At 45.8% G+C, this 11,842-nt stretch overlaps 1 long non-coding RNA gene across 1 annotated transcript; it reads left to right on the forward strand.

The window, feature by feature from the left end:
- Positions 1-752: 752 nt before the first annotated feature.
- Positions 753-1,694, forward strand: LOC124687314. The gene is made up of 2 exons (XR_006998173.1): positions 753-1,032; positions 1,143-1,694. It is a non-coding gene; the product is annotated as an uncharacterized LOC124687314 (long non-coding RNA).
- Positions 1,695-11,842: the final 10,148 nt, after the last annotated feature.

The following is an 11,842-nucleotide window of genomic DNA, read 5'->3' on the forward strand; positions in this document are numbered from 1 at the left end:
CGCGCGGCGCTGCAGCGCGTCCTCGTCGGCGGCGCGGCGCACGGCGAGGGCCGCCGCCGCCTCCCGCAGGTCCCGCGCCGTCTCGGCCGCGGCCGCCGCCTGCTCCTCCAGGCCGCGCGCGTCGCCGTCGGCCATTGCTTCCGCCTGCGCCTTCCTGGCCTGGTGCAAGGGGGAGATGGCGCAAGTGAGGTCCTCCTCACCTCGTTGCCGCCCGCCTCCATCTACTGGCTTCCCCCTCGCGTCAACCACTCGAGCCCATGATGTTGCTGCACACCCGACGAGGTGTCCGCTAGCAGTAGATTATGTGGAGGAGGACGGGATTTGGAGGAGGATTCGGGGGGATTGGGGACGAGGGGGTCGGATGGCTGGTTTTGCGGAGCCTGCGGGCGCGGAGCGGGGGCACGGAGGGCGGGCGCGGAGCGGAGGCGGCGGCTGGGAGCGGAGGAGGAAGGGGAGAGGGAGCGACGGGATTGGAGCTCGCAGCGCGCGATGGGAGAGTCTGGGCCGAGCGGGCTTCACAGGACCCGTGGATAAAATGCGGGTCTGCGGGAGGGCCTCGCGCCCTGGATGGAATGGCTGGCCGAGATCGCGCCACGTCGCACTCGATCGGACGGCCCAAAATCCAAACGCCTGTGAGAGCCCCATGGGGGTGCAGCAATCATACCGTGAGATGTGCCCCAACCAAGGCAAAGGGGTAGTATGAGCTAGAGCGATACTGATATGGTGGGCCCCCCTCGCTTATTCGAGGGACTACCTTGCTCGCGTCAGTCTAGAACTCCTCGGTGCGCGCTCCTCCCCTTCGAGCCTCCAGAGTCCAGATCCACCGGTGGTGGCAGATGCAGCGGACGGGATTGCGGTCGGGCGGTGGCCTAGGGAACGCCCCAGCGGGTGGCGGCGGCTTATGGCGAGCTGCACGGACGAGCTGCTTCGACGAAGCGAAAATGACGAGCCCCTGCTGCCCCAGCCTCGCCGCCGCAGACTGCCCCCATCCCCAGCCGCAACGCTGAAGCTTTACTCGACGGTGCGGCGCAGGTACGACTCCCTCCCTCTGTCCGTCCTCCTCCTAACCACCGTCGCTTAGCCAATCTCGACCGCCGCGCCCCATCCCCACCTCACCAGCCTCGCCCTATCCAATCTTCTAGGCGGATGAAATTGGCCAGAGTTGGGGATCGAGAAGGATGAACACGTCGGAGAACAGGATTGAGGGATTGAGCGATTGGAGGGTGGTGGCAGACGTGGTCCTCAGGGAGAAAGAAATTTGGCTGGGCCGCAGTGCCGCACTGTCATGGACGCGGCGTGGGCAAGCCGTGAGGCGATGGAGGCTATGTTCCTTCGTTACTCACTGTACGGTTGCTGAAACTGTTTCAACTGAAGATTAAAATCTTGTAGCTGCAGGCTCGCTGTTCCAGAAAATTATACTATTTCTGTTACGTGTAGCTGCTGGTGTCGCAAAACTTGATGTGCTTCCAAAGCTTGTTCCTTGCAGGTTGTTAGTTGTAGCTCATCAGAAGTAGCAAGAATATTCTGCTTGAGAGTTCGCTAGATTGTGTTTCCTTTGTATACACATAGAGCTATTCTCATGAGAAGCACCGGCTTCTATCCTTCAATTTGTATATTGAAATTCTGAACTTTCTTGGCAACTAGCCATTGTATGTATTCAGCTCTGTTTTGTGATGTGTGCGTAACAAATCTAATCTTGCGCTTCAGTAATGCTATTGCTCTTAAGAACTGCGGCAGAATTGTGTTAGAAAAAAAAAACTAAAAATAGTTCCCAGACTATTGCACTAAATGAATATTTATTATGCCAAAATACAATCATATTCCACAATACATATTTCCTACAATGCTTTGTGTACGGATATGTGAATTATAAATTAAGGCTAATGTAGCAATGCATTGTGCTACATGATAGGTTTCTAGAAATTAAATGTATATAATAGTCGACTACATGAATAATAGCTCATATTTTTTCCATCACTATGTCTGGGCCGATCTATTCATTTGCCATCACTATGTCTGGGCCGATCATTGGTATCGCTGTAGCCCATCATGTTAACCCACAGACTTTTTGTCTCAATTGTCCCACCTCGCTATCCTATACCGTCTCCCACCAATTTATATGCCAAAGTTTCCTCGATTGTAACAAGCCTCCTTGGAAACAACAAGCAACAGCGACCAAGATCAAATGTGAGATATGATAAGGAGCGAAGTGCACGTTGGTGGAAGGAAAGTGAATTAAATAAAGGGAGGAATTGCAGTAAAATTGCACGCTGCTTGGCATATGAGGGAAGGAAAAGTAATCTTTCAGAAGAAAGGAAAAGCAAATTAAGGGGATCAATTGCAGAAGAATTGCACGGGGGAGGGTCAAAGCAAAGGGTGAGCTGCAGATATTGATGTCTCGATTGCCGAATCCTTAGAACAACTCGATTTCGTTGATTCTGCCCATCGGTGTACCTCAGCTAGGCTGAGTGGACCCTCACATCGCTTGTGACACTAAAATCAAGATACGCTAGAAGATATTTTTAGTTGCTTGTGCTGCGGGCGTGGCCGAGCTGCGCCAGCTCCGCCAAGAGCACGTACAGGTACAACAACCGGCTCTATTTTGGAAGGACGTCAGCCAACAAGCGCCGCGCAAACATCGTACAGGCCAAGGCCGGTCATCACCCCATAGCAACGCACGGGCATTTCTGCTAGTTCAAGATAAAGTTCATAAAGATCTCTCATATTTTTGTTGTTTTCCATTATGCCTAACTAGTGTAAACAAGAAACAAAAAGATGCAATTGCAGGATCTAAAGGAAATAGCTTTGAGTACTTACAACGGCGCCGGAAAATAGCTTAGTAGCCGAGATCCGGAGTGTGAGTACCTTTTACCTTTCCTCCCCGGCAACGGCGCCGAGAAAATAGCTTGATGTCTACGCCCCTACTTTTCTCGTAGGCAGTGTTGGGCCTCCAAGAGCGAGAGGTTTGTAGAACAGCAGCAAGTTTTCCCTTAAGTGGATCACCCAAGGTTTATCGAACTCAGGGAGGAAGAGGTCAAAGATATCCCTCTCATGCAACTCTGCAACCACAAAGCAAGAAGTCTCTTGTGTCCCCAACACACCTAATAGGTGCACTAGTTCGGCGAAGAGATAGTGAAATACGGGTGGTGTAAATAAGCAGTAGCAACGGCACCGGAAAAGTGCTTTGTCCGGGACAGTAAACAAGCGGTAGTAACGCAGCGGTAGTAACGCGATAGAAACAGTAAACAAGCAGCGATAGCAGTATTTAGGAACAAGGCCTAGGGATCATACTTTCACTAGTGGACACTCTCAACATTGATCACATAACAGAATAGATAAATGCATACTCTGCACTCTCTTGTTGGATGATGAACACATTGTGTAGGATTACACGAACCCTCAATGCCGGAGTTAACAAGCTCCCACAATTCAATGTTCATATTTAAATAACCTTAGAGTGCATGAAAGATCAACACGACTAAACCAAGTACTAACATAGCATGCACTACTTGTCACCTTCACACTATGTAGGAGGAATAGATCACATCAATACCATCATAGCAATAGTTAACTTCATAATCTACAAGAGATCATAATCATAGCCTACGCCAAGTACTAACACGGATGCACACACTATCACCATTACACCGTGCAGGAGGAATAAAACTACTTTAATAACATCACTAGAGTAGCATGCAGATAAATTGTGATACAAAACACATTGCAATCATAGAGAGATATAAATAAGCACTTCACTATGCTATTCATAACGGTGAATAAGTATTCCGTGAAATATAGCCTAAGAGACCCACACGGTGCACACACTTTGTCACCTTTACACACGTGGGACAAGGAGTCTCCGGAGATCACATAAGTAAAACCCACTTGACTAGCATAATGACATCTAGATTACAAGCATCATCATATGAATCTCAATCATGTAAGGCAGCTCATGAGATTATTGTATTGAAGTACATAGGAGAGAGATTAACCACATAGCTACTCGGTACAGCCCCGAGCCTCGATGGAGAACTACTCCTCCTCATGGGAGACGGCAGGCGTTGATGAAGATGGCGGTGGTGTCGATGGAGGAGCCTTCCGGGGGCACTTCCCCGTCCCGGCGAGCGTGCCGGAACAGGAGACTCCCTGTCCCCCGGATCTTGGCTTCGCGATGGCGGCGGCTGCGGAAGGTTTTGCGGGTTTCGTCGATCGTCCTAGGGTTTTCGCGATGGAGGCTTTAAGTAGGCGGAAGGGCGACGTCGGGGAGGGGTCCGGGGCCACCGGACACTAGGGCGGCGCGGCCGGGGCACGGGCTGCGCCGGCCCCATGTGTGGTGGGCTCCGTGGCCCCCTCTGTCCTCTCTCGGGTGTTCCGGAAGATTCGTGTGAAAATAGGATGCGGTGGCGTTGATTTCGTCCAATTCCGAGAATATTTCCTTACTAGGATTTCCGAAACCAAAAACGGCAGAAAACGAGAACGGCACTTCGACATCTCGTCAATAGGTTAGTTCCGGAAAACGCATAAATATGACATAAAGTATGCATAAAACATGTAGATATCATCAATAATGTGGCATGGAACATAAGAAATTATTGATACGTCGGAGACGTATCACATCACACCTTCCTCTTGGGGTTCCCAACGGACGCGTCTTTGTACGCGTATCAAGCTCTTTTTCTACGGCGCCGTTGCGGGGAGATCAAGACACGTCTGCAAGGGGAGTCTTCACAATCCAATCTCTTTACTTTATTTTTGTCTTGCTTTATTTTATTTACTACTTTGTTTGCTGCATTAAAACAAAACAAAAAAAAATTAGTTGCTAGTTTTACTTTATTTACTATCTTGTTTGCTATATCAAAAACACAAAAAAATTAGTTACTTGCATTTACTTTATCTAGTTTGCTTTATTTGCTGTTGCTAAAATGAATACTCCTGAAAATACTAAGTTGTGTGACTTCACAACCACAAATAATAATGATTTCTTATGCACACCTATTGCTCCACCTGCTACTACAGCAGAATTCTTTGAAATTAAACCTGCTTTACTAAATCTTGTTATGCGATAGCAATTTTCTGGTGTTAGTTCTGATGATGCTGCTGCCCATCTCAATAATTTTGTTGAACTTTGTGAAATGCAAAAGTATAAAGATGTAGATGGTGAAATAATAAAATTAAAATTGTTCCCTTTCTCACTAAGAGGAAGAGCTAAAGATTGGTTGCTATCTCTGCCTAAGAATAGTATTGATTCATGGACTAAATGCAAGGATGCTTTTATTGGTAGATATTATCCCCCTGCTAAAATTATATCTTTAAGGAGTAGCATAATGAATTTTAAACAATTGGATACTGAGCATGTTGCACAAGCATGGGAAAGAATGAAATCTTTGGTTAAAAATTGCCCTACCCATGGATCGACTACTTGGATGATCATCCAAACCTTTTATGCGGGACTGAATTTTTCTTCGCGGAACCTATTGGATTCAGTCTCTGGAGGTACCTTTATGTCCATCACTCTTGGTGAAGCAACAAAGCTTCTTGATAATATGATGATTAATTACTCTGAATGGCACACGGAAAGAGCTCCACAAGGTAAGAAGGTAAATTACGTCGAAGAAACCTCTTCCTTGAGTGATAAGATTGATGCTATTATGTCTATGCTTGTGAGTGATAGGACTAATGTTGATCCTAATAATGTTCCGTTAGCTTCATTGGTTGCACAAGAAGAACATGTTGATGTAAACTACATTAAAAATAATAATTTCAACAACAATGCTTACCGGAACAATTCTAGTAACAACTATAGGCCATATCCTTATAATAATGGCAACGGCTATGGTAATTCTTATGGGAATTCTTACAACAATAATAGGAATACACCCTCTGGTCTTGAAGCCATGCTTAAAGAATTTATTAGTACACAAAGCGCTTTTAATAAATCTGTTGAAGAAAAGCTTGGGAAAATTGATATACTTGCTTCTAAGGTTGATAGTCTTGCTGCTGATGTTGATCTTTTAAAATTGAAAGTTATGCCTAATAGGGATAATGAAAATAAAATTGTTACTACAGCAAATGCCATCCAAGTTAGAATTAATGAGAATATAAGATTAATGGCTGAGCTGCATGCTAGGTGGGAAAGAGAAGAAAATGAAAAACTAGCTAAAGAGAATAATATAGCTAAAGTTTGGACTATTACCACCACTAGTAATGCTAATGCTACACATGTTGCTGCACCTCCTACTAATAATGGCAAAAGAAGAAATGAAAGTGGTGAATGGACAACCGGGGGCGAATGGAGGAGCTCTGGCGACTAAACCCTAGCCGCCGCCGCCGGTGATTTCGATCACATCTTGCCGGTGTTCAGGGGTGCCCCTCCTTGGCACCCTTCCTCCCTAGGTAATCCTCTCTCTCTCTCTCCTCTTTCTCGGCCATCTCCATGTCGGCTCCTGCGTGGAAATGGAGTGTTTCGTATGTCAAGGCGCAAGATCTGGCCTCTGGTTCTTCTGATCTCATGATGGGGGAGTTGCATCTATGGATCTCCACGGATTGGTTAGGTCTTATGACCACGAAAGGTACTCCCATTGTTGGCAAGTTCTTATGTAAGGGTGATATCGTTGACGTGGGAACTACTCCGGATTTTCTGGCTATAGTGTCAAAGTGATCCAATGTGTGCTTTCCCCGCATGTTGGTCGTCTCTGCTACGGTTAAAGAACTCATGCGGATGTCTGGATCGGATCTAAACCCTAAGGATCAGGGTTGGCATGTTACTTATTCAACTCATAGGGATCTGTGGTGTGGCCGCATGAAATCATATGATGGATCTCTCTATCTTTCTGTCAAGCATCATTGGCTTCTGCTGAAGGATGCCAAGGGGGCAATGGTGGGTAGGCGTACCCTCAGATCTTCTGATAGTTTTGGCATAGGAACAAAGATTTCTTTTCCTAATCATGAGATCAGAATGGGCAAGCCTTGGTCAGGTTCTGCTGAGGTTTTTATGACTGCATGTAGTTCTTCTGGGCCTGTGGCTACTGATGTTTCTCTGACTGCATGTAGTCCTTCTGTGCCTGTGACTGATGAGAGCATCAGAAAGAAGGTTTCTCTGCCTTCTTTGCCAGGGAGTGCTGATATTTCAAAACAACTTGACTTCTCCTATGGGCATAAATTTAAAACTGATGTTAGGAAAAGGTTGGCCTCTACAGTTCATCCATCGGGAAAGTCAAATCATTTTCTTCGGTCGTTTCTTTTAGCGAGCAAACTTTAAGTCGATCGAGGATATGGCAGCGATTGCTTTAGAATCTTGCATTGGTGGTATTGCTGAGGACTTGATGGTTCAGTGCTTGCATGACGTAGTTTTTCGGTTTTGTTGCTTCTAAGGCGATGGGTTTTATGGTTCATGCACTACGGTCTTTCTCTTGCTCTTCCTTTAAGTGCTATTTTCATCTATGGAGTAATGGTGGACCTTTCTGGTACAAGGAGTTCATCAAGTGGCAGGCTGAATGTGATAAGGAATGGATCTTGGTTAGCCCGAATAAGAAAAGAACTGACAAGGCTATGGCTGCCTTACGTACGCTGTCGCAGGTAAATCTGCTTTGTCAGCCAGGAAGGCTGATTCTGTTAAAAAAAGGTTATCTTTCGCCACAGAAATGGCTTACCCTGTTTGTACTGGTTATACTGCTACAGCCCTTGGTGCAAGTTCCTCAAGTACTAAGGTGGTTTTTGCTGAGAATATAATTAAAATGGGTCAGAACTTTACTATTCCTTTTGGCTCAGCACAACCTCCATTAGCTCGATCAGATCAGCAGCATGCTCAGAAACAAGATGCGACTTGATGAACCTCTAAGTCAAGTGGTTGATGCTGCGATCGCAATGACGGTGCCTTCAGATAGCCTTGGGCCAAATAATGACAATACTGCACGAAATCTTGATGGGCTTGAAGATGTGATTGATGATATTGCTTATCGTTTTTGGGAATGTGGCCGATGTTTGTCCATGGGCCATACAGGTGGTGGGCTGCACAAGAGACATCAGGTGTAGGACTTGTTTTAATTATGGGCATAAAGAAAAGAGCTGTCTTATTTGGTTGGCTAAAAAGGGAAAAAATGGGTTCCAAAATTGGCAAGTGATATGGGCCCTGGATGGTTCAAGTTCCCAACAGAGTTGTACTCGAGTATCTCTCCGGCAAGTCGGGTTGTTTTGTCCAAAACAGAGCGGGCGCAGTTGCTCGTTATATCGCCTCGAGAAGCCCAACCATCGCACGAACCTCCGCCTCTTCTCTTGCCAAATCTTCCGAGATCTTCGACACCACCGCCCCGCTCGTCGTTCGGCACCATCGCCGCCTACAATGGCGAACTTTGAAGTGGATCCGAGCACTGCTGGTTGCCTTTGGGGCATCACATCATCGACGGAGGGCCCACCCGATCGCCGAGAACCTTCTACAACCCTTCGGTAATCCCGCATGCCCGCCATGGTCATTATCCGGTTGTCGTGCTTGAGCCCGCCCCTCCGATGCAGAAGAAGGTGCTTGGAGAGATCATGTCCGCGATTTTATTCAACGAGCATCATCGGCGGGCGGTTGAGACTTTCCGGCCTTGTCTTTTTGGTATTGGTCTTTATGAACTCGCGTAGTGTCTGCGGTCGTCAATGCTCTGCTCCAGCAAGCACCCTTTGAGATAGGCCACGATGTGTGTGTTCGCTTCGTGCCGCACAATGATCGACACAATCACGAGGCAGTTCAGGGAGTTAGATCCGGGTGGCTAATGGTCTCGGCAGTGCCTTTGGATTTTCGCAATGATTATGATATTGCCAATCGTTGTGGCTGCTTTTGGTAAATTTCATAGTTGGCATCGGGATGATATTATTAAGGAGAGGACTCTTATTCATGCTACTTTTGATTCTCCTGCTCTGGTTCCTAGAGATATTGTGTTTGGTAACTACTCTACTGTTGGAGGGATCAAGGAAACTTGGACAGCTCCTCGTTTACATTCTTGGTGCCAATTTCTGTCGAGCAGCTTGCCTCGTCGATGAGGATCAAATGCCTTTGGATGGCAACCCTCATCCTCTGCCCGGAAATTTGATGCCTCAACATAATTTCTTTGTTCCGCCACAATATCCTCGAGCCGGGTTGGAATAATGCACCTCTTCATGGTCATGAGCAACAAGGGAATCCGGAGGATGTGCAAGAGGAAGTGCGGGATAATGCCATGGAGGATCGAGCGGGCGGAGGAGGTGCAGCTTGATGACCCTATTGTGCTCAATCCATCCGGGTTGGCTTCACCTCGAGCCGATCATGGGATGGAGGTAGACCAGCCACGGCTCATTACAATGCTATCCATATTAGAATGGTCGAATCTGTCTTTGGACCTGTTATTCCTCCTTCAATGCAATGTCGGCAATCGCTTGATGTCATCCTGCCTTCTATGTTCACCTCTTTCTTTCATAAATCACCAAAGGTGTGGTCCATTCAAGCTAGTCCGATCTCAAATTGTTTCGGCCAAATGTGTCCGCAATGCAAGCTTTCTTGTTTCCTTCGGTGAAGGGGTTTCTATGGTTACAAAGCCTATGAAGAGAAACGAGTTCTTTCCGTGACTTATGATGTGAGCAAGTGTGGAGCCTGTGGAGTTGGCTGATCCACTTTTCTCGGTTACTCCACCTCCGGAAATAGGGAAAAAGAGAAAGGCTCGAATGACAAAATCCGAACGTGTTCTCGCTATAGTGGATACTGCCTATCGAAGGAGTACACGTAGCTGCACCAAAAGAGATGGACATAAGCCAGTATCTATGAGTGACACTGTGTCAAGGCCAAGGAAGAAGTGTAAAATACAGAAAAAGGATACAGGAAGAGCAGAGGGAAGTACAAGGGCAGGATCGGAGTGCCTCGCCAATGCAGAGGAGAGTTCTTTTGATATCCCCCCGAGACACCATTGCATGTGATGCGGAATGTGGGGATTGCTCTGGGGATTGAGCCAACTTTGCTGACAGAGGAGAAGCTTAAAGCAACTCCCAAGGGTAAGAAGAAGAAGAATCTTCCCAATGATAAGTAGGCAGTTCAAGAGGCAATGGGAGGGGCACCTGTTTTCAATGCTCTAGCTTTTGTCTTAGTGATAATGTGCACAGTTTCGGTGTTTTGGTGGGTTGATGAGAATTTAAATCAATATCTATATGTACTCTGGAAGTTGGTTTTCCTTTTGGCAAGCTCTGTGTATCTGGGCTTTTCATGTATTGGCTCTTTTGTCACTGAGAACCTCTTAAGTGATTATAAGTGTACTGGGTCAATCATATGTGTGAACTTCTGTAATGCTTATAAGTGTTCTGTTATTTGCATGGGGCTTATAGCCTGTATGTTTGCCCTCCTTTTTTCAATGCTTACCAATGAGTACACAACATACTAGAAAATGGAGGATTCTGTGTTGGAATGTTAGGGGTTTGAATTCGATAAGCATCAAAGGGCTCGAGGTCAACAATTGAAGAGAGTCAATGTTCTATTATTTGTGTTCAAGAAACTAAATGTGAAGTGATTGATCATAAACTCATCAGAAGTTGTTGCCCAAAAAGGTTTGATAGTTTTGTGTACTCTCCCTCAGTTGGTGCTTCTGGTGGTATCCTGGTACTATGGAATTCTGCTGTGTTCCATGGATCCTTAGTTGAGTTGCAAAGATATGGGGTGATTGTTAACTTTATCTCTGTACATAATGGTGATTCTTGGAATTTGGTATCAGCTTTATGGGCCTTGTCGGGGTGAATTAAGAGATAGTTTTGTGAACTGGTTATATAACCTGCACATACCAACTGGAAGCAACTGGCTATTGTTGGGAGATTTCAACTTCATTAGATCAAGTGAAAATAGAAATAAGCCAGGGGTGATGTAAATGACATGTTTTTGTTCAATGAGATTATTGGTCAGTTGGGTCTGCTTGAATTACCACTTAAAGGGAGAAAGTACACATGGTCTAATATGCAAAATCAACCACTGCTAGAGCAGCTTGATTGGTTTTTTACCAGTACTGAATGGATAGCTACATACCCTAATACTGAGGTGTTGCCACTAGCAAATACTTCTTCAGATCATATCCCTTGTGTGGTAAACATTGATACAGTTATCCCAAAAGCAAACATTTTTCGTTTTGAGAACTTTTGGACTGAACAACCAGGTTTTTGGACTGTGTAAAGGAGGTTTGGAATAACAAGTCCAGTAAAGCTTACAGTTCTGCTGTGTTGGCTGATAAATTCAAATCTTTGAGATATGCTCTCAAGAAATGGCACACTAGTTTGTCTAAACTTAAAATCAACATACAGAATTGCAATAAGGTTATCTTGATTCTGGATACCCTAGAAGAGCAGAGGCCTTTGTTTCTATCTGAACTTAATTTTAGGCAGATTGTGAAGTTTCATTTGGATAATCTCCTCTTGATTGAATGTAATTACTGGAGGAAGAGATGCACAATCAGATGGGTCAAGGTTGGAGAAGATAACACAAAGTTTTTTCATGCTATGGCTACACAGAGGCATAAAAGGAATGCAATTTCCATGCTATCACTGCAGATGGTAGGCAGGTGTCTGATCATGAGGAGATGGCTGGTTTGCTGTGGTCAAGTTATAAGGAAAGGATGGGAATGACTGAGGGATTTAGCATGCAATTTGATCTTGCTAGTTTGTTAACAAAAGTCCAAGGTTTGGAGGAAATTTCTATGCCCTTTTTGGAAGAGGAAATGGAATTGGTAATCAAACAGCATGCCTCCCGATAAGGCACCTGGGCCGAGATGGTTTTACTCGGCCATTTTCTGAAAAAAATGTTGGCCAATAATAAAGCGAGCAATTCTTGGATCTAGTTAAAGAGTTTCATGAGGGT

This window comes from Lolium rigidum, chromosome 2, assembly GCF_022539505.1.
Source record: "Lolium rigidum isolate FL_2022 chromosome 2, APGP_CSIRO_Lrig_0.1, whole genome shotgun sequence".
Classification (NCBI taxonomy): Eukaryota; Viridiplantae; Streptophyta; class Magnoliopsida; order Poales; family Poaceae; genus Lolium; species Lolium rigidum.